Raw genomic sequence first — 23,812 nt, 5'->3', positions numbered from 1 at the left:
CTTGCCTGCTCTCTGGTAATCTGAAACATTTTTCTTAATGCATTAGCATTTTGATGATGCAAAGAATGGCTTTCTTCAGCCTCAGTTACTGATGCCACCATGGCACGTGTTAATAGATCTGCAGTGGCATTTCCTTGGGCCAAAGGGCCAGGTAAGTTAGTGTGTCCTCTTATGTGACCAATATAAAACTGATTATTCCTTTGTTGAATTAAAGTTTGTAATTTCTTTAACAAAGGTAAAATAGTTGAGGTTCCTGTTAGGAGAGCAGTTTCGAGGGCTGGAAAAAGGGAAGCAATATACTTAGAGTCTGTGTATAAGTTAAACTTCTGCTTGAAATTATTAAAAGCCGAAATTAAAGCCCACAATTCTGTTTGCTGAGCAGAAGCCTGCATTACTTCCTTAACAAGAGGAGACAGACCTGGGCTGAAAACTACAGCCCTTCCTGTAGAGGAGCCATCTGTGAACAAAGTTATTGCATCAGACAGTGGCTGTCTGGAACACATAAGAGGAAACACAAGTGAAACTGTTTTTGTAAATTCAATTAAAGGATGTTTCGGAAAGTGATATAAAATTTGACCTGTATAGCCTTGTAAGGCTAATACCCAATCTTCATTATTTTGAAATAGTTGTTCCACTTGAGTTTTATTATAAGCAGTTACAATTATATGAGGATCTTTACCAAACAATTCTCGTGACCTTTTTCTTCCTTTGTCTATCAGTAATGAAATTAAGTATGGATAATCTGCAACAATTTTTGCTTGAACATGTGGTAAATGGATCCATTCTAAAATGCCTTCCTGCCACAGGCAGGCTGTAGGAGTATATTCAGTAGAAAAAATTAGTAAAGACCATGGGTTTTGATAATTGATTTGTTTAACCCTAGCTAGAGTCAGAGCCTGTTCAACGACTTTTAAAGCCTGTAAAGCCTCTTGAGTTAAATGTCTTGGGGAACGCGGATTTGAGTCCCCCTGCAAGATAGCAAACAAAGGGCTAAGAGTTCCTGTAGTAATTTTTAAGAAAGGTCGAATCCAATTTATTTCCCCTAATAACTTTTGATAATCATTAAGTGTCTGTAGCTTGTCTCTCCGTATTTGTACTTTCTGTGGTGTGATGTAATCTGAATGAATCCATTGTCCCAGGTAACTAAGTGGCTTATCTCTTTGAACTTTTTCTGGGGCAATAACCAAGCCAAACTTAGTTAATTGCTCTATAGCTCTTTCTAAAATAAACTGCACCTGTGACAGCTGAGGATGAGCTAGTAAAATATCATCCATATAATGAATAATGTAAGCACCAGGAAATTGCTCTCGTAGTGCTGCCAATGCAGCTGCCACAAATTTTTGACATAATGTAGGACTATTTTTCATGCCCTGTGGTAAAGTTTTCCACTGATATCTTTTAAATGGTTCCCGTAGGTTAAGAGAAGGAACACTGAATGCAAAGCGAGGACAGTCATCAGGGTGTAAGTTAATAGTAAAAAAGCAGTCTTGTAAATCAATAATTATAAGTGACCATTTTTCAGGTATTGCTACAGGAGATGGGAGCCCAGGTTGAAGGGCACCCATGTCTTCCATAATGGCATTCACTGCTCTTAAATCTTGTAAAAGTCTCCATTTGCCAGATTTTTTCTTAATGACAAACACAGGAGTATTCCACGGACTAGTGGACTCCTCCAAATGTCCTTTATCTAATTGTTCTTGTACTAAAATTTGTAATGCCTGTAATTTTTCCGTTGTTAGGGGCCACTGACTAACCCACACAGGAGTGTCTGTTAACCATTTTATTTTACAGGCATAGTTTTCTGCAGTGGCCCCTATGAAAAACATTGATCATTTAATTGATCAGCAGTAACTAACTTCATGTCCATAACATGCAAAAGATCTCTGCCCCACAAGGTATAGGGTAGAGAGGGCAACACATATAGTTGAATGTAGCCTTTCTTGTCTTTGTATTCCCATGCTACAAAAGATGTGCTGCGCATAACACCAGAAACTGAACCCAAACCAATTAATGAAGACCCGGTTCGGTGAACTGGCCAGGATCTTGGCCAGTCAGAGGCTGCAATACAAGTTACATCAGCCCCTGTATCCATTAATCCTTTAATAGGCCTGCCTTCAATTTTTATTTTTAACATTGGTCGATCATACAAGTCATGAATAAGAGCCACACAATCCTGATCAGTGGATCCAAATTGACCTTCTCCCCTTGCATCATGTAGGTGATAGTTAGGGAGTGGCACATATGGTAACAACAGTAATTGAGCAATTCTCTGCCCTTTATGAATCTGTGTAGTTTCCACCAGTGCTTTCACCATAATTTTAATTGTGTTTTCAGTATCTGAGTCAATTACTCCCGGCACAACTTCAAAATGTTTAGTATAATTAGAACTGCGTCCTAATATAACACCAACCGTGCCTGGTAATAATTTACCTTTAACACCAGTGGGAACGAGAGTGACACCATCCCATTTAGATAAAATCACATCTTTAGAGCTGGCAAGATCTAAACCTGCGCTGCCAGGAGTTCCTCGTGGGAGGTCATGAATAGTAAATTCAGGGGGTAGACAATTTAATGTAGATGTAGGTTGCAAGACAGGCTGCACTTCGGTGAGTGCAGCCAATTCTCCCTTGGGGTTAGGGCTGGGAGAATGCCCCTCATCTAGTTTTTTGGCTTGTTGCCTTCATTAAAATTAGCACCCTTGTCTGACAAGGGGGTCCCATCCTTATGAAACTTAGATTTACACTCTTTTCTCCAGTGTCTGCCCTTCTTACAACGAGGGCATGGACCCGGGGGAATTCCACGGGTCTTGTTACCATTATTATTAGTAGTAAATTTCTTACAATCCTTTTGCATGTGACCCGGTTTTCCACAATTGTAACAGGTGGGCACAGCGTGTGGGGGGTCACAGCTGAAACATGTATTACTGGGGTCTCTATCAAAAGCATTTTTAACATATGAACTGAATTTCTGACCCCGCATTGCTGCAGCAAACGCCATCCCCTGTACGATTGCTGGTGAGGCATCCATGCATGCTTTAATATAATCCTGTAATGTGCCCGTTTTCCTGAGTGGACGTATTAAGTCCTGACACAGCGTGTTAGCATTTTCCCAAGCCAGTTGCTTGAGCAATAATGTTGTACCCTCAGATGGTGGGAGCATTCTATTAATGGCTTCTTCTAAGCGAGAAATAAAGTCAGGATAAGATTCCTCCATACCTTGCCTTATTCCTGCTAGAGTGGTACTCTTGGTTCCTGGAGGAGGCAGTTTGCGCCAAGCAGCAACCGCATTGTGACTAACTATCTCGAAAAATTGTCGGGGCAATGCAGTTTGACTTTCTGTAGAGGCAAACTCATCCGTCCCTAGGAGCATTGACATAGTTGGCTGTGCTTTCTTACCCTTGTGCTGCTTAATACTTTCTCTTGATCTATCTTCATACTCTGTTCTCCATAAAATATAATCCCCTGGAGAAAGTGTGGCTTTGGCTGTTTGTTGCCAATCATAAGGAGTAAGCCACAAGCTACCTATTGATTCTACAATTTCCAAAGTATAAGGGGCAGAGGCACCTGAAGTACGAACAGCCTGCTGCAATTCCTTTAGTGTTTTTAATGACAAAGGTTCCCAGACCGGCGGCGTTCTTTCATCAGTAGGGAAACGTACTGGGAAAGCGAAAGTAAAATCTCCCTGCTGACGGGCTTCACGTACTGCCGCCTGAAAACCCGCGGCCGGCGCGGGGGGGCAAGGGGGCACACGAGAATGTGGAGCCCGTAAAGCCGGTCTGGGTGTTGTCATAGGAATGCGAACTGCTGGGTAAGCGCGGCGGTGATCAATAAAATTAACCTCCTCATTCTCCTCATTCTCTTTGGCCAATTCATCAACCACATCCCATTCATCACTGTCAGAAAGATTATCCTTAACTGGTGGAGGCGGCGGCAAAAGTTCTTTAAGTGTTGGTGCCGAGGGAATTACGCCCTCAGCATTCAATGCCGGCTCAGGTTCCTTGAAAGCCTCCGGAGAGACCTCACCATGAATGCGGGCTGCCTTAGTTTCGGGGCTTCCAGCCTCCGAAGCAGTTTCCCTTATAAAAGCCTCCAGAAAGGTATTGTCAGCCAAAAGTTCCCTAACCTGCAGCCATAAAGGATAAGCCTGTGGGGGCAGAACCTGCTCCCCATGCTCCTGCACATAAGCTCGCATCTCGCGCCCCACTCTCTTCCAATCGGAGAGAGATAGGGAGCCCTCTTCCAGAAACCAAGGACTAACCAGTTTTATGAAATGCATAAGCTCCTCCAACTTTTTGAGGGACACATGAAAACCATTTTTCTCTAACAAGCGCTGTATCATGACACTGAGCATGCGTTCTTCCTTAACTAATGTGAGCCCCATGAAACCTGCGGATTACTCACGCTTAACCGGTCAGCCTTTACCGGCGGGACTCGAGCTCCCTGGTGAGAGTCGCCTTCAATCTGAAAAGAGAGGAAAGAAAGAAAAAGAAAGATCACCTGTCCTTCAGGTCCCTGTTCGAGGGCGCCAGCTGTCGCGGACTGCCAGTCGATGGGCCTCAGTTTGAGGGTGCTCAGGGCGAACGGTACAGGTTGATTGAAAGGTCGACGCAGGATGAATTGACAGACTGCCACACAAAGCAGCTGCACTTTATTGATTTTTAAGTCTGGTATTTATACATTTTCTTTCCAGGGTTAAAACAATGTAATCATTATTTTGTTTATGCTTGTGAATTATCTTTGTGTCTCCAATTATCTTTGTGTCTCCATATGTGGTTTATCATGCACTATATGTTTTCAAGGTTTTTCTTTTTGGAGGGAGGTGGTTTATTTTTTCAAGGTTTTTGTTCTAGGGAAGTGGTTTCATTAGTAACACCTGGTTGCTTCCTCTTATCTAGGAATGTCAAGATTTGTGACTCCTCTTAGTTCTGTAATTGGTCTCAGTTTCTTATGATCTCTTTTAAGAACAGCTGAACATATTCTTTTATGTATAATGCTTGACTACTTCTATATATTTTTACTCTAATTAGTAACTATATTTTGATTCATTGTTTGTTAAACATTAAACTACTTTATTGATTTGTGTTACATATGAAAATTAGTGAAGTAAGATGTTTTTCTAAGTAAAGTTTTACTGCAGAAGGTGTCATGTTGGAACATCTTGTTTGCCGTGCCTGCATTGTCTCAAGTCACTGACATTTATGGTAGGGACGTGCTGTTGTGCAGGCTCTCTTGGAGCCACTGAGTTCAGCACAGCTATACTTGCTGTGTTTAATTGTGGATCGGTAAGTCACTGTGTTTATTCTTAGTTTCTCAAGACAATCAGGCAATAATCAGGCATCCAACTGAACAGACAGGTTTCAGAGCAAAGGTTTTTTAGGCTTTTATGCCGCACCTCGTGAGTCATTACGTTCAAACAAAGGCATGCTAGGCAACTTATGCACTGCTGTCGCTAACCAGGGGGGCTGGGGGTTTCGCTCCGGGGAGCACATACCACCTACTCACGCATTTCATAATGCGGACAGCGCCACTTCACCCGGCTAGATGCCGGGGGTGCGGCAGTTCAGTCTCCCCAGGAGACACAAAAGGCTGAGGTGGCTGCTCCTACTCACTGGGGGAAGGGTCAGCCTCCCCACAAAAGCATGGGCACTCCGTTTGGGTCTCCTCCTGGATGGCAGGTGGTTTCACCTCCTCAGGATGCTCTGGAGGCTGAGTTGGAGTCTCCTGCTGGGCTGAAGAAGGTTCAGCCTCCGTCTCAGGCTCTGAAGTTATGGAATCCTCCACATCCGGAGGTTTACCTGTCACCTCATGATTATGTAGAGTCTGAGCTAAATTCTCCATAGGGGACTCTGGGGTTTGACCTGTGGCCTCCTGCTGTATTTGAGAAGGGTCCATCTCCCCCGGAGACACAAAAGGCTGTGGTGGGTGCTCTTCCTCACTGGGGCAAGGTCCAGCCTCTGCAGGAAAGCCTGGAGACTCAGTTGGGGTCTCTTCCTGGTTGGCAGAATGTTTCGCCTCCTCAGGATGCTGTTCAGGCTGAATTGGGTTCTCCTCCGGGGTGGCAGAAGGTTTTGCCTTCTCAGGATGCTCTGGAGGCCGAGTTGGTGTCTCCTGCTGGGTTAAAGAAGATTCGTCCTCTTTGGTAGGCTCTGAAGTTATGGTAACCTCCACATGTGGAAGTTTAACTGTAACATTGGGCAAGTAATAAAGATGAGGTTGATCCTCACCTGGAGGTGGAACTGTCACCTCATGATTAGGTGGAGTTTGAGCTATATTCTCCATCGGGGACTCTGGAGCTAGAGCTGTGACCTCCCGCTGGATTTGAGAAAGTTCAGTCTCCCCAGGAGACACAAAAGACTGAGGTGGCTGCTCCTGCTCACTGGGGGAAGGCTCAGACTCCCCACAAAAGCATGGGCCCTCAGTGTGGGTCTCCTCCTGGATGGCAGGTGGTTTCACCTCCTCAGGATGCTCTGGAGGCTGAGTTGGACTCTCCTGCTGGGCTGAAGAAGGTTCAGCTTCCGTCACAGGCTCTGAAGTTATGGAAACCTATACATCCGGAGGTTCACCTGTCACCTCATGATTACGTAGAGTTTGAGCTATATTCTACATATAGGGAACTCTGGAGTTTGAACTGTGGCATCCTGCTGTATTTGAGAAGGGTCAATCTCCTCCAGAGACACAAAAGTCTGAGGTGGCTGCTCTTCCTCACTGGGGCAAGGTCCAGCCTCTCCAGGAAAGCCTGGAGACTCAGTTAGGGTCTCTTCCTGGTTGGCAGAAGGTTTCGCCTCCTCAGAATGTTCTAGACGCTGAGTTGGGGTCTCTTCCTGGATGGCAGAAGGTTTCACCTCCTCAGCATGCTCTGGAGGCTGAGGTGGGTTCTCCTCCTGGGTGGCAGCAGGTTTCACCTCCTCAGGATGCTCTGGAGGCCGAGTTGGTGTCGCCTCCTGGGTGGCAGAAGGTTGTGCCTCCTCAGGATGCTCTGGAGGCTGAGTTGGGGTCTCCTGCTGGGTTATAGAAGATTCGGCCTCTTTGGTAGGCTCTGAAGTTATGGTAACCTCCACATCTGGAGGTTTAACTGTAACATTGGGCAAGTAATAAAGATGAGGTTTATCCTCACCTAGAGGTTGAAATATCAGCTTATGATTAGGTGGAGTTTGAGCTATATTCTCCATGGGGGACTCTGGAGCTTGAGCTGTGACCTCCTGCTGGATTTGAGAAGGTTCTGTCTCCCCAGGAGACACAAAAGGCTGAGCTGGCTGCTCCTGCTGTCTGGGGGAAGGGTCAGCCTACCCACAAAAGCATGGGCACTCAGTGTGGGTCTCCTCCTGGATGACAGGTGGTTTCACCTCCTCAGGATGCTCTGGAGGCTGAGTTGGAGTCTCCTGCTGGGCTGAAGAAGATTCAGCCTCCGTCACAGGCTCTGAAGTTATGGAAACCTCCACATCCGGAGGTTTACCTGTCACCTCATGATTATGTAGAGTTTGAGCTAAATTCTCCATAGGGGACTCTGGAGTTTGAACTGTGGCCTCCTGCTGTATTTGAGAAGGGTCAATCTCCCCCGGAGACACAAAAGGCTGAAGTGGCTGCTCTTCCTCACTGGGGCAATGTCCAGCCTCTGCAGGAAAGCCTGGAGACTCAGTTGGGGTCTCTTCCTGGTTGGCAGAATGTTTCGCCTGCTCAGGATGCTGTTCAGGCTGAATTGGGTTCTCCTCCTGGGTGGCAGAAGGTTTTGCCTCCTCAGGATGCTCTGGAGGCTGAGTTCGGTTCTCTTCCTGGGTGGCAGCAGGTTTCACCTCCTCAGGATGCTCTGGAGGCCGAGTTGGTGTCTCCACCTTGGTGGCAGAAGGTTGTGCCTCCTCAGGATGCTGTGGAGGCTGAGTTGCGGTCTCCTGCTGGGTTAAAGAAGATTCGTCCTCTTTGGTAGGTCTAAAGTTATGGTAACCTCCACATCTGCAGGTTTAACTGTAACATTGGGCAAGTAATAAAGATGAGGTTGATCCTCACCTGGAGGTGGTACTGTCACCTCATGATTAGGTGGAGTTTGAGCTATATTCTCCATCGGGGACTCTGGAGCTTGACCTGTGACCTCCTGCTGGATTTGAGAAGGTTCAGTCTCCCCAAGAGACACAAAAGGCTGAGGTGGCTGCTCCTGCTCACTGGAGGAAGGGTCAGCCTACCCACAAAAGCATGGGCACTCAGTTTGGGTCTCCTCCTGGATGGCAGGTGGTTTCACCTCCCCAGGATGCTCTGGAGGCTTAGTTGGAGTCTCCTGCTGGGCTGAAGAAGATTCAGCCTCCGTCACAGGCTCTGAAGTTATGGAAATCTCCACATTCGGAGGTTCACCTGTCACCTCATGATTACGGAGATTTCGAGCTATATTCTCCATAGGGGACTCTGGAGTTTGAACTGTGGCCTCCTGCTGTATTTGAGAAGGGTCAATCTCCCCCGTAGACACAAATGGCTGAGGTGGCCGCTCTTCATCACTAGGGCAAGGTCCAGCAACTGCAGGAAATCCTGGAGACGCACTTGGGGTCTCTTCCTGGTTGGCAGAAGGTTTCGCCTCCTCAGGATGTTGTAGAGGCTGAGTTGGGGTCTTTTCCTGGGTGGCAGAAGGTTTCACCTCCTCAGCATGCTCTGGAGGCTGAGTTGGGTTCTCCTCCTGGGTGGCAGAAGGTTTCACCTCCTCAGGATGCTCTGGAGACTGAATTGGTTTCTCCTCCTGGGTGGCAGAAGGTTGTGCCTCCTCAGGATGCTCTGCAGGCTGAGTTGGGGTCTCCTGCTGGGTTATAGAAGATTCGGCCTCTTTGGTAGGCTCTGAAGTTATGGTAACCTCCACATCTGGAGGTTTAACTGTAACATTGGGTAAGTAATAAAGATGAGGTTGATCCACACCTGGTGGTGGATCTGTCACCTCATGATTAGGTGGAGTTTGAACTATATCCTCCATCGGGGAGTCTGGAGCTTGTGCTGTGACCTCCTGCTGGATTTGAGAACGTTCAGTCTCCCCAGGAGACACAAAAGGCTGAGGTGGCTGCTCCTGCTCACTGCGGGAAGGCTCAGACTCCCCACAAAAGCATGGGCACTCATTTTGGGTCTCCTCCTGGATAGCAGGTGGTTTCACCTCCTCAGGATGCTCTGGAAGCTGAGTTGGAGTCTCCTGCTGAGCTGAAGAAGATTCAGCCTCCGTCACAGGCTCTGAAGTTATGGAAACCTCCACATCCGGAGGTTTACCTATCACCTCATGATTACATAGAGTTTGAGCTATATTCCCCATTGGGGACTCTGGAGTTTGAACTGTGGCCTCCTGCTGTATTTGAGAAGGGTCAATCTCCCTCGGAGAAACAAAAGGCTGAGGTGGCTGCTCTTCCTCACTGTGGCAATGTCCAGCCTCTGCAGGAAAGCCTGGAGACTCAGCTGGGGTCTCTTCCTGGTTGGCAGAAGGTTTCGCCTCCTCAGAATGTTCTAGACGCTGAGTTGAGGTCTCTTCCTGGATGGCAGAAGGTTTCACCTCCTCAGCATGCTCTGGAGGCTGAGTTGGGTTCTCCTCCTGTGTGGCAGCAGGTTTCACCTCCTCAGGATGCTCTGGAGGCCGAGTTGGTGTCTCCTCCTGGGTGGCAGAAGGTTGTGCCTCCTCAGGATGCTCTGGATGCTGAGCTGGGGTCTCCTGCTGGGTTATAGAAGATTCGGCCTCTTTGGTAGGCTCTGAAGTTATGGCAACCTCCACATCTGGAGGTTTAACTGTAACATTGGGCAAGTCATAAAGATGAGGTTGATGTTCACCTAGAGGTTGAAATATCACCTTATGATTAGGTGGAGTTTGAGCTATATTCTCCATGGGGGACTCTGGAGCTTGAGCTTTGACCTACTGCTGGATTTGAGAAGTTTCTGTCACCCCAGGAGACACAAAAGGCTGAGGTGGCTGCTCCTGCTCACTGGGGGAAGGCTCAGACTCCCCACAAAAGCATGGGCACTCCGTTTGGGTCTCCTCCAGGATGGCAGGTGGCTTCACCTACTCAGGATGCTCTGGAGGCTGACTTGGAGTCTCCTGCTGGGCTGAAGAAGGTTCAGCCTCCGTCACAGGCTCTGAAGTTATGGAAACCTCCACATCCGGAGATTCACCTGTCACCTCAGGATTACGTAGAGTTTGAGCTATATTCTACATATAGGGGACTCTGGAGTTTGAACTGTGGCCTCCTGTTGTATTTGAGAAGGGTCCATCTCCCCCGGAGACACAAAAGTCTGAGGTGGCTGCTCTTCCTCACTGGGGCAAGGTCCAGCCTCTGCGGGAAAGCCTGGAGACTCAGTTGGGGTCTCTTCCTGGTTGGCAGAAGGTTTCGCCTCCTCAGAATGTTCTAGACGCTGAGTTGGGGTCTCTTCCTGGATGGCAGAAGGTTTCACCTCCTCAGCATGCTCTGGAGGCTGAGGTGGGTTCTCCTCCTGGGTGGCAGCAGGTTTCACCTCCTCAGGATGCTCTGGAGGCCGAGTTGGTGTCTCCTCCTGGGTGGCAGAAGGTTGTGCCTCCTCAGGATGCTCTGGAGGCTGAGTTGGGGTCTCCTGCTGGGTTAAAGAAGATTCGGCCTCTTTGGTAGGCTCTGAAGTTATGGTAACCTCCACATCTGGAGGTTTAACTGTGACATTGGGCAAGTAATAAAGATGAGGTATATCCTCACCTAGAGGTTGAAATATCACCTTATGATTAGGTGGAGTTTGAGCTACATTCTCCATGGGGGACTCTGGAGCTTGAGCTGTGACCTCCTGCTGGATTTGAGAAGGTTCTGTCTCCCCAGGAGACACAAAAGGCTGAGGTGGCTGCTCCTGCTGTCTGGGGGAAGGCTCAGCCTACCCACAAAACCATGGGCACTCAGTGTGGGTCTCCTCCTGGATGGCAGGTGGTTTCACCTCCTCAGGATGCTCTGGAGGCTGAGTTGGAGTCTCCTGCTGGGCTGAAGAAGATTCAGCCTCCGTCACAGGCTCTGAAGTTATGGAAACCTCCACAACCGGAGGTTTAACTGTCACCTCATGATTATGTAGAGTTTGAGCTAAATTCTCCATAGGGGACTATGGGGTTTGAACTGTGGCCTCCTGCTGTATTTGAGAAGGGTCAATCTCCCACGGAGACACAAAAGGCTGTGGTGGCTGCTCTTCCTCACTGGGGCAAGGTCCAGCCTCTGCAGGAAAGCCTGGAGACTCAGTTTGGGGTCTGTTCCTGGTTGCAGAATGTTTCGCCTCCTCAGGATGCTGTTCAGGCTGAATTGGGTTCTCCTCCTGGGTGGCAGAAGGTTTTGCCTCCTCAGGATGCTCTGGAGGCTGAGTTGGGGTCTCCTCCTGGGTGGCAGAAGGTTTCACCTCCTCCGGATGCTGTTCAAGCTTAATTGGGTTCTCCTCCTGGGTGGCAGAAGGTTTTGCCTTCTCAGGATGCTCTGGAGGCTGAGTTGGTGTCTCCTGCTGGTTTAAAGAAGATTCGTCGTCTTTGGTAGGCTCTGAAGTTATGGTAACCTCCACATCTGGAAGTTTAACTGTAACATTGGGCAAGTAATAAAGATGAGGTTGATCCTCACCTGGTGGTGGAACTGTCACCTCATGATTAGGTGGAGTTTGAGCTATATTCTCCATCGGGGACTTTGGAGTATGTGCTGTGACCTCCTGCTGGATTTGAGAATTTTCAGTCTCCCCAGGAGACACAAAAGGCTGAGGTGGCTGCTCCTGCTCACTGGGGGAAGGCTCAGCCTCCCCACAAAAGCATGGGCACTCAGTGTGGGTCTCCTCCTGGATGGCAGGTGGTTTCACCTCCTCAGGATGCTCTGGAGGCTTAGTTGGAGTCTCCTGCTGGGCTGAAGAAGATTCAGCCTCCGTCACAGGCTCTGAAGTTATGGAAACCTCCACATCCGGAGGTTCACCTGTCACCTCATGATTACGTAGATTTTGAGCTCTATTCTTTATAGGGGACTCTGGAGTTTGAACTGTGGCCTCCTGCTGTATTTGAGAAGGGTCAATCTCCCCCGGAGACACAAAAGGCTGAGGTGGCTGCTCTTCCTCACTGGGGCAAGGTCCAGCCTCTGCAGGAAATCCTATTGACTCAGTTGGGGTCTTTTCCTGGTTGGCAGAAAGTTTCGCCTCCTCAGGATGTTGTAGAGGCTGAGTTGGGGTCCCTTCCTGGGTGGCAGAACGTTTCACCTCCTCAGCATGCTCTGGAGGCTGAGTTCGGTTCTCCTCCTGGGTGGCAGAAGGTTTCACCTCCTCAGGATGCTCTGGAGACTGAATTGATTAATCCTCCTGGGTGGCAGAAGGTTGTGCTTCCTCAGGATGCTCAGGAGGCTGAGTTGGGGTCTCCTGCTGGGTTATAGAAGATTCGGCCTCTTTGGTAGGCTCTGAAGTTATGGTAACCTCCACATCTGGAGGTTTAACTGTAACATTGGGCAAGTAATAAAGATGAGGTTGATCCTCACCTAGAGGTTGAAATATCACCTTATGATTAGGTGGAGTTTGAGCTATATTCTCCATGGGGGACTCTGGAGCTTGAGCTGTGACCTCCTGCTGTATTTGAGAAGGTTCTGTCTCCCCAGGAGACACAAAAGGCTGAGGTGGCTGCTCCTGCTCACTGCGGGAAGGCTCAGACTCCCCACAAAAGCATGGGCACTCAGTGTGGGTCTCCTCCTGGATGGCAGGTGGTTTCACCTCCTCAGGATGCTCTGGAGGCTGAGTTGGAGTCTCCTGTTGGGCTGAAGAAGATTCAGCCTCCGTCACACGCTCTGAAGTTATGGAAACCTCCACATCCGGAGGTTTACCTGTCACCTCATGATTATGTAGAGTTTGAGCTAAATTCTCCATAGGGGACTCTGGACTTTGAACTGTGGCCTCCTGCTGTATTTGAGAATGGTCAAATCCCACGGAGACACAAAAGGCTGTGGTGGCTGCACTTCTTCACTGGAGCAAGGTCCAGCATCTGCAGGAAATCTGGAGACTCAGTTGGGGTCTCTTCCTGGTTGGCAGAATGTTTTGCCTCCTCAGGATGCTGTTCAGGCTGAATTGGGTTCTCCTCCTGGGTGACAGAAGGTTATGCCTCCTCAGGATGCTCTGGAAGCTGCGTTGGGGTCTCCTCCTGGGTGGCAGAAGGTTTCACCTCCTCAGGATGCTGTTCAGGCTTAATTGGGTTCTCCTCCTGGGTGACAGAAGGTTTTGCCTTCTCAGGATGCTCTGGAGGCTGAGTTGGTGTCTCCTGCTGGGTTAAAGAAGATTCGTCCTCTTTGGTAGGCTCTGAAGTTATGGTAACCTCCACATCTGGAAGTTTAACTGTAACATTGGGCAAGTAATAAAGATGAGGTTGATCCTCACCTGGTGGTGGAACTGTCACCTCATGATTAGGTGGAGTTGGAGCTATATTCTCCATCGGGGACTTTGGAGCATGTGCTGTGACCTCCTGCTGGATTTGAGAAGGTTCAGTCTCCCCAGGAGACACAAAAGGCTGAGGTGGCTGCTCCTGCTCACTGGGGGAAGGCTCAGCCTCCCCACAAAAGCATGGGCACTCAGTGTGGGTCTCCTCCTGGATGGCAGGTGGTTTCACCTCCTCAGGATGCTCTGGAGGCTGAGTTGGAGTCTCCTGCTGGGCTGAAGAAGATTCAGCCTCCGTCACAGGCTCTGAAGTTATGGAAACCTCCACATCCGGAGGTTCACCTGTCACCTCATGATTACGTAGATTTTAAGCTATATTCTCCATAGGGGACTCTGGAGTTTGAACTGTGGCCTCCTGCCGTATTTGAGAAGGGTCAATCTCCCCCGGAGACACAAAAGGCTGAGGTGGCTGCTCTTCCTCACTGGGGCAAGGTCCAGCCTCTGCAGGAAAGCCTGGAGACTCAGTTGGGGTCTCTTCCTGGTTGGCAGAAGGTTTCGCCTCCTCAGAATGTTCTAGACGCTGAGTTGCGGTCTCTTCCTGGATGGCAGAAGGTTTCACCTCCTCAGCATGCTCTGGAGGCTGAGTTGGGTTCTCCTCCTGTGTGGCAGCAGGTTTCACCTCCTCAGGATGCTCTGGAGGCCGAGTTGGTGTCTCCTCCTGGGTGGCAGAAGGTTGTGCCTCCTCAGGATGCTCTGGAGGCTGAGTTGGGGTCTCCTGCTGGGTTATAGAAGATTCGGCCTCTTTGGTAGGCTCTGAAGTTATGGTAACCTCCACATCTGGAGGTTTAACTGTAACATTGGGCAAGTAATAAAGATGACGTTGATCCTCACCTGGAGGTGGAACTGTCACCTCATGATTAAGTATAGTTTGAGGTATATTCTCCATCGGGGACTCTGGAGCTTGAGCTGTGACCTCCTGCTGGATTTGAGAAGGTTCTGTCTCCCCAGGAGACACAAAATGCTGAGGTGGCTGCTCCTGCTCACTGGGGGAAGTCTCAGCCTCCCCACAAATGCTTTGTCATTGAGTTGGGGTCTCCTCCTGGATGGCTGGTGGTTTCACCTCCTCAGGATGCTCTGGAGGCTGAGTTGGAGTCTCCTGCTGGGCTGAAGAAGATTCAGCCTCCGTCACAGGCTCTGAAGTTATGGAAACCTCCACATCCGGAGGTTTACCTGTCACCTCATGATTACGTAGAATTTGAGCTATATTCTCCATAGGGGACTCTGGAGTTTGAACTGTGGCCTCCTGCTGTATTTGAGAAGGTTCAGTCTCCCCCGGAGACACAAAAGGCTGAGGTGGCTTCTCTTCCTCACTGGGGCAATGTCCAGCCTCTGCAGGAAAGCCTGGAGACTCAGTTGGGGTCTCTTGTGGGGTGGCAGAAGGTTTCTCCTCCTCAGGATGTTCTAGATGTTGAGTTGGTGTCTCCTCCTGGGTGGCGGAAGGTTTCACCTTCTCAGCATGCTCTGGTGGCTGAGTTGGGTTCTCCTCCTGGGTGGCAGAAGGTTTCACCTCCTCAGGATGCTCTGGAGGCTGAGTTGGGTTCTTCTCCTGGGTGGCAGAAGGTTTTACCTCCTCAGGATCCTCTGGAGGCTGAATTGGGGTCTTTTGCTGCGTTAAAGAAGGTTCTGTCTCTTCGGTAGGCTGTGAATTTATGGTAACCTTCACATCTGGAGGTTTAATTGTAACACTGGGCAATTAATAAAGATAAGGTTGATCCTCACCTGGAAGTTGAACTGTCACCTCATGGTTAGGTGGTGTTTGAGCTATATTCTCCATGGGGGACTCTGGAGCTTGAGCTGTGACCTCCTGCTGGATTTGAGAATGTTCAGCCTCCCCAGGAGACACAAAAGGCTGAGGTGGCTGCTCCTGCTCACTAATGGAAGGCTCAGCCTCCACAGGAAGGCCTGGAGGCTTAGCTGTGGTTCCCTGCTGTGTAGCAGAAGGTTCAACCTCTTGGGGGTACTCTACGTTTTGAGCTGGGCCTTCTTGTTGGGTTGGGGACAGTCCAACCTACTCAAAATTTGAGACCTCTTGTTGGGTTGAGGAAAGTTCCACCTCTTCAGGGCGCTCTGGAGGCTGAGCTGGGGCCTGCTGCTGGCTTAAAGTAGGTTCAATGTTGTTACTTGACTCTGAAGTTAGTGTAAGCTCCAGATCTACAGGTTTAACTGTGACTTTGGGCAAGACTAAATGATAAATTTCAGCCCGAGTTTGAGATGGAACATTTACCTCATGATGTATCACTGGCTGAGACACATCCTCGTCAGTATTAGTTGGCTGCTGAGCTGAGGTCTCCTGCTCTGTTAAAGAAGGTTCTACCTGCTCAAAAGGCTGTGGAGCCTGAGCTGAGGCCTGCTGCTCAGTTAAAGGTTCTACTTCCTCAGGGTACTCTTCTAGGGTTTCTTGATGGAGTAAAGAGGATGGGATCTCCTCAGGGGTCTCTGGATTTCGACTTTCATCTTTTACATTGAACTGAGAAAGTTCACCTTGTGCACGGGCCTCTTGAGCCACCTCTGGGTTTCTCACAAATCCCAGAGGTATGCTGCCAGGGTAAAGTAAATCCATACTTTGATCTGTATAATCGTCATTCTGCAGAATTCGTTTGTAAGACCGAGATTTTGATTCAAATTGGTCTAGAGCTCCAACAACTTTAGTGAGCTGTGGATGTTGAGCTAGATCTTCCTTCAGGTTCTTTGGTGAAACAATGAATGTTGTTGGTTTTGAACTGTGACTATCTAGAGGTGGAACAAGTATTTCAAATGCCTGGTGAGCTGTAACCTCATCTGGACTTACAGTTTGAATCTTCCTTATGAGTTGAGGACGCAGAGTTAGGACTGGGTTCTGATCCCAACCGGGCGTTGGAACCACCTCTGGAGGGCTTCGTCGTCTCCTTAGCTTATTCCTCAGAAGCCGACGACGTAGAATAGTAACCCTATCTGGCCCTTGAGGTAGCTCTTGAGCTGAATCCGTGTCCGGGAATGGAGCCAAATTCTCAGGCAACTCCTGAGGTGAAGCCAACAAGTGGGAAGGAGCAGAAGACCCCAGGTAATCAAAGTCCCCAGGATCTGCTGGGGGTGTAGGCACATGAGGGGATTCGGGTGAGAGATCCGAAGAGAGGGAAGACCAGGGCTCTTTGGGCCCTGGGGATTCGGAGGTAGGCTGGACCCTGTCAGGGGGCCACCTCCAAATAGCAGCTGCCTGTATCAGCAGCCACAACAATTGCTCCGTGAGAAGGACCCGTGGGGTCCACAGTCGCAGTAGGGACATAATGTCCAGAGGCTCCGGCGCCAATGAGAGCCGGAACTCTTATGGCAGCTCCGCAGCGCGAGCACCCACTGCAACTGTGTGCCCCGCCCCCACCCTTTATCTACGACAACCTTTGTTTACGCAGCAACCTTTATTAAGCTCGGGCTGGCTCCATGCCGTCAGGGTGAGCTGTTGCCCACAGTCCCTGAGCCCAAACCCCCTCCCCACAGAGATACAACTGTCTCACACCAGAACATCCCTCCCGCCCTTAGCAGAGCAAGATTTCGGCCACTGACTAGGGTAGCCTCAGGACTCCAGCAGCCCATTATGGTAGGGGCGCCGGAGCTTCCCAAGGACGTCACAGAGCCTCGCCTCTTGGCACATTCAGAAGTGCTAGCTCGGTTCTGGCAGCCTGAACTCGTCTTCCTCCAAGCTGAAATCCCAGAGATATTCTTCTTCCCCCCCAGCAGTACTGCTTCCAAGAAACACAATTGACCTGCAAAATGATCACCAGTTGGACACCACGGCCAGGAGGCTGATGCTGGGTGCGCGGACATGGCTGCGGCAGCTGCGGCAGCTGCGGCGGCGGCCGCAGGCTGCGCTCGGGCCTGAGCGCCCAGCGCCCAGCGCCCTCCCGTGGGGCCGCCGGCCTGTCCGCACTGTCCTCAGGTGCACTGGCCAGGCACCTCTTGGCTTGGTGGACACCTGGGGCCTTCGCCTGTCCAGCCTTACTAGGCCGAACTGCTGGGGAGTCCGGCGTCAGGGGGTGCCACGGAGCCAGGGGGAACGGTGAGGCACTGGCGGGAGCCTCCTGGCGGTGCTCCCCCTACCTCCCACCTCCCTGCGCCCCGCCCCGAGGCTGGGGCTTTGGAGCACGCAGCCCGGGAAAACATTAACTTTTGGGCCACGTGCAGAATAGCATCATCTACATGGACATTCCTTCCTCCTACCATCTCAGAAAATCTTTGATAACAAATTGAGAAAATGCAGATGATCTTTCCAACAGATGAAATTGCCAATACTCAAGCTTTTAGAAAAAGAAAGGGGAAAAGGACAGAGACAATGAACTCAGAACATGCAAATAATGACCTGGATAAAGGACCGAGAGACCCATATTCGGGAAATGCCTTTCTGCCCGGTGAGATCTCCAGTGAGGATGAAGAGCCCTTAGCAGAACTGTCTAAGGAGGAATTGTGCACCAAAATAAAAAGCCTGAAAGAAAACTAACAAACACGAAAAGAAAACAGCGGACTTGGACAGTCTTTGGTCATGCTTCAAGTGTTACCACAGGCAGTCACCCAGTTTGCAGAGCTGGTTGGTATGGCAGAAGCCCTGCTTAAAGGTGTAGGAACCACGTCTACGTCTGCATCCACCCTCTGGAGAGCAACAAACAACTCCTCCCCAGACTCATTTACTTCAACATGCAGTAACTCTAATTCTAATTGCAGTTCACCAGTTTCCTTGAAGGCTGAGGAAGAGCATCAGGCTGATAAGAAGCAGTTCAAGATTGAGAAATGGCAGATTGCCCGTTGTAATAAGAGCAAGCCTCAGAAGTTTATTAATGACTTAATGCAAGTGCTATACACAAATGAATATATGGCCACACACAGCCTGACGGGAACAAAATCCTGTACTTCAAGGGACAAAGCCGTAAAACCAGCTATGAATCAGAATGAAGTTCAAGAAATCATAGGAGTAACAAAACAATTATTTACCAATACGGATGATGTTTCAATTAGGAGTATGATAGGGCAAAAGCTAAACAACTGTACCAAGAAGCCAAATTTAAGCAAAAATCCTAACTCTCAGGATATTAAGTAGATTATTTTGGTATTACAGGTATCTGTAACAAAGCTCCTTCAGTTCTAAATCTAGCATTGGATTTTGTGGAGAATCTGCAACCCTCCTGGCAGTGAGCAGAGACAGACATCTGCAGTGACAAGCTGTAAGACATCGTATCATCACTGGGCTCCCTGAGGGACCAACAAGCTCGCTGAAGAAGCTGCATGTAGGTAGAATCCCTCCTAAATACCAGTGATGCATCAGACCAGAGAATTTCTCCCAATCAAATAAGCGTGCAATATCATTTTTTGGAAGTATGCATTTCCTGATCCCCCCATACTACTCTGTACAGCTAACTTAACTGGATAGTCAGAATTCTTATCATAGCAACAAAAATTTCAATCTTTAAGATTATTCATCGTCCCAACTGATCATTATACATTTATTATTATCAATGACTCCTCTTTAGAGTGTTTGAATCTTAGTGTAAGTACATGTTTGGAAAAGTAAACAGTGAAATAATCGATGTTCACAAATATGAGAGCAGCAAATTCAGATAATAATGAAAATCTGATAATCATGACTAACAAGTAGTAAGATTTTAGCAATAAAATTATAGAATTATTCCATTATCTAAAAATGTATAAAATAGGAATATGAAAAAAATCTTGCAGGTGTCAAGGTTTTTATATTTTAATATGACTCTACTCTAACACACACACACACACACACACAAATCCAGGTTTGGGGGATTATTAAAACAATGCATTGATTTTCAGAATTTCCTTTTTGTTTGTTTACCAGACATGTTTTAACTTTTTATTGCCCAAAGTATATTAACTACATATGTGTAATATAAAACATCAATATCGCCTAAGACATCCTATAGAAGATATAACGTCATATCTATTTGGTTGACTATGTTGCTAAACAGCTTAGTTTTTGCCGGGAGCCAAAACATATCACAAGAATACCCCTTGCTATCTTGATTTTACAGGCAAACTATTCTCAGTAATTCAACCATAAACAGCAACGGTACTTTCCCCTTGCATATCTCTTCAAAAATGCACCCGCTGCCTTAGGGTCCTTCTCCTAGTAATTTTCCAGAAACTTGCCCCCTCCCCGCCCTGTTAGGAATAGCCCTTAGTTACTTCCTCGTTTGAATGCTTATAAGTCCAGCTGAAAAATAAACTCTTCGGAGCTTGATCAGACTCTTGACTTGCTCTCATTCTTTCGTGTCTCTTGTCCCCTCATTCGACTGACCCCTTTGTTTCCCAGGTCCCCGTTGAATTCCCCGCGGGCCGGGGCAATTGGCGCCCGACGAGGGGCAAGGGTACGGGGGTGTCATCGAACGTTGCTGCCAGTAAGGGTACCCTTATCATTGGATTGCCGCAACACCAAGGTTGTGAGTGAAAATCCGCACTGTGATCGCCGCGCCACAAGAAGGACGTGAGTGAAGATCCGCACTGAGATCGCCGCAGAATTGCCCACCTGCGAGTCTGATCCATCAAGGTAAGAGAAAGCAACGAGTTTATGGGACAAACGTTAAGTAAACATGACTTGTTTATTCAGGGACTCAAGGAGTCCCTCAAGACACGAGGAATTCGGATAAAGAAAAAAGATCTCTATAAATTTTTTGTTTTTATTGGTGATATCTGTCTTTGGTTCCCCCAAGAAGGCACTATTGATGTTCTGAGATGGACTAGAGTCGGTGATTGTCTAAAAGATTATTATAGAACATTTGGCCCCGAAAAAATCCCCGTTCATGCATTTTCCTACTGGAACTTGATCTATGATATTTTAAAAACTTACAACCAATGGCCTGATATCCAAGAAGTTGTTAAAGAGAAAAGGTGCTTAAAGAACACTCCAGACCACCCTCAGCCTGCCCTTCTGTTTCTGTTCCTATGCCTGAGTCTGACACTCCCCCCAATCCTGAACCTCTCAAACCTCCTATTAATTCCCTATACCCCTCCCTTGAGGAGCCCCCTCCCAACTCCCTCTCCCCCGAAGAAACGACCACCCGGGAAGAGGAGGCCGCTAAGTATCACCATTCTGACTGGCCTCCCTTCCCTTCCATCCTAAATCATCCCCCTTCCTATGCTTCTGCCCCTCCATTTTGTGCTCTAATTCTAGGCGTAGATACGCCAATTGAAAATGTCAAACGCAAACTATGTCAAGAGGTCTCCTCCCTTAAGGACTTACTCCAAACAAGGAAGAAACATTTAAAACTCATTCAAGAGTTACGTGCTTTAGAATTGGAGCTAAAAATCCCCCCCCACCCCAACGTTCCATAAACATAGCTCAAAAGAAAAACCTTTAAAGGCGCTGCACACCTTTCCTGTAACTAAGATAAAAGGGAATCCCCCTTCCGAATCAGAACCAAAACCCCCCTCTGATGGGGATGAACACCCCTCGGCAGATGAAGCCTCAGATAATGACCACGAGGCCTCTGACTCAGATGCTGAAAAAGCTGAAACTACCGATCAGCAGTATCGTCGCTTGAATTTCAAGCATGTTAAAGAATTAAAATCTGCTGTGTCCCTCTATGGCCCCACAGCCCCTTTCACTATATCTATAGTTGAATCTCTGAGCGAGCGGTGGCTCACCCCAAATGACTGGTTCTTTATAACCCGTGCCACCCTGCCTGGAGGTGATTATGTCCTCTGGAGAACCGAATATGCTGATAACTGCAAAGAAACAGCAGCCCGTAATCTCGAAAATAAGACCTCCAAGAAATGGACTAGGGATAAACTCATGGGACATAGTCCCTATGATAGTAACATCATACAAGCTAAATTTTCCCCCGGCCTCCTGGCCCAAATACAGAATGCTGCCCTTAAAGCATGGAGAAAGCTCCCTCCCAAGAGATCGGCAACTACCTCCTTGGCCAACATTCGACAGGGCCCTGACGAGCCTTATAGTAATTTCATCAGCCGCCTTACCGATGCGGCTGAGAGGCTCGTCGGCCAACAAGAAAATGAAAGCGAGATCATTAAACATCTCGCATTTGAAAATGCAAACCCTGCATGTCAAGCCGCCATACGGCCTCACCGCAGCGGCAAGACCATTTCTGATTATGTTAAACTTTGTGCAGGTATCGGCACCGCTCACTCCATGGGACTCGCTATTGGAGCCGCCCTTAAAGAATTCGCTCAGGGAAACAACCCAAAAACTTGTTTTAGTTGTAAACAACCAGGACACTTTTCTAGAGACTGCACGGCCCCTAAGGCCGAACGACCCATACCGCCCACTCTTTGTCCAGGATGCAAGCGAGGCAAACACTGGGCGTCCGAATGCCATTCAAAAACAGACGCCCAAGGCAATCCCTTACCTCAGAAGCAGGGAAACTTCCTACGGGGGCAGCCCCTGGCCCCCAAACGGGCACAAACCCCTGGGGCTATCAGGTTTGTCCCCCAAAACCCGCCCCCTCAAGTCCAAGCCTCCTCTCCCTCTCCCGAGCAACTGCCGGCAGCGCAGGACTGGACCTCTGTTCCTCCACCAGCGCAATACTAACACCTGAAATGGGCATCCAAATCCTCCCTACTGGGGTTTATGGTCCCTTGCCCCCCAACACTTTCGGACTTCTTCTTGGCCGTGCCAGTACCACCCTACAAGGCCTCACTATTCCCCCCGGCATCATTGATAACGATTACGCCGGAGAAATTAAAATACTTGCTTCCGCCTCGCTCGGCCCTATAACCATTCACCCAGGCCAAAGAATAGCTCAGCTAATATTACTTCCCCTCTTACCCTCCAACCATCCTTATTCTCTAAAAACCCAGGGTACTCATAACCTCGGTTCCTCTGATGCCTATTGGGTCAGACAAATCACACAAGAAAAACCCCTCCTTAAGCTACAACTAAACGGCAAAACTTTTGAAGGGTTACTTGACACTGGGGCAGACGCCACAGTAATCGCCAGTAAATACTGGCCCCCTTCCTGGCCCCTCACTACTTCCCTAACCCATCTCCGGGGTATTGGCCAAACCTCCAACCCCCAACAGAGTGCTGAAATCCTCAAATGGACAGACGAGGAAGGCAACACTGGTACTGTCCAACCTTATGTTGTGCCTGGCCTCCCAGTCAATCTCTGGGGCAGAGACATCCTGGCCCAACTAAGACTAATTATGTGCAGTCCGAATATGAAAGAAAATGCAGCCAGATGGCTGCCTGAAAGATTAGTAAAACAAATTGATAACAATTCTAAAATCCAGGGAGAAAAACCTCCCTGAGATTATCTTTCTCCTTTCCCTTCCAGAACCACGGATTTCCATCCATGATGCTGCCTTATCTCCTGATCTTCTGCCTTCCGGCACTGGGCCAACCTGTTCCAGCAGTTACCAAGCCCTTCGCTTGGCGCTTTTATTTAACTGAAAATTCGACCGATGAAAACACAGATTGACAAACTTCATAAGCTTAGCTTAGATTTACAAAAACAAAAATTTTCTTCTGAGGCAAACGAGTGATGGAAATCCTCCATGTACTCCTTACTCATGCCCCTTGCAGGTCCCCTTATTCTTGCTATTAATAATCACCCTTGGACCCATTATTCTTAACAAAATCATGAATTTTATCAAATCACAGATTGACTCCCTGGCATCAAAACCCATTCAAGTCCATTATCATAGACTCGACCTTGCAGACCGGGGCCTTGCCTAACCTAACAACGAAGATATTCCTCCGGGAACCGCGTAAGCACTCAGAGCTATGCACGTTGACTCACCATCATATGTGAGTACAACCTGGGTACCTTTTTACGGGGTGCAATAAAGACACTGCAGAGGGAAGGCATAAACAGCCTCTCTGAGTCCCTTGGAAGCAAACCTGATTTGCATAGAGGTTAGCGTCGTAAAAATTTCTCCTCTCCTCCCCAAAAGACGCTCAAACTTATCATGCGGTCATTATGCCCGCGGGAGGAATCAGGTCAATACTTCCCCCCAAAAGGTTAATGCCCTCTCTTCTACGCTGACAACTGACAGACCCCAACAATTTAAAAAACTAAAAGGGAGGAGATGCCGGGAGCCAAAACATATCACAAGAATGCCCCTTGCTATCTTGATTTTACGAGCAAACTATTCTCAGGAATTCAACCATAAACAGCAACGGTACTTTTCCCTTGCATATCTCTTCAAAAATGCACCCGCTGCCTTAGGGTCCTTCTCCTAGTAATTTTCCAGAAACTAGCCCCCTCCCCGCCCTGTTAGGAATAGCCCTTAGTTACTTCCTCGTTTGTGTGCTTATAAGCCCAGCTGAAAAATAAACTCTTCGGAGCTTGATCAGACTCTTGACTTGCTCTCATTCTTTCGTGTCTCTTGTCCCCTCATTCGACTGACCCCTTTGTTTCCCAGGTCCCCGTTGAATTCCCCGCGGGCCGGGGCAAGTTTTAGCTGATTTATTTTAA

The 23,812-nt window shown here is 48.4% G+C and overlaps 1 pseudogene; it reads left to right on the top strand.

The window, feature by feature from the left end:
- Positions 1-17,518: 17,518 nt before the first annotated feature.
- On the top strand, positions 17,519-23,775 carry LOC128583482 (BEN domain-containing protein 6-like; annotated as a pseudogene).
- The last annotated feature ends 37 nt before the right edge of the window (positions 23,776-23,812 follow it).

This window comes from Nycticebus coucang, chromosome 4 (genome assembly GCF_027406575.1).
Source record: "Nycticebus coucang isolate mNycCou1 chromosome 4, mNycCou1.pri, whole genome shotgun sequence".
Lineage (NCBI taxonomy): Eukaryota > Metazoa > Chordata > Mammalia > Primates > Lorisidae > Nycticebus > Nycticebus coucang.
The sequence above is the reverse complement of the archived record's forward strand: the minus strand, read 5'-3'. Positions and strand labels throughout refer to the sequence as shown.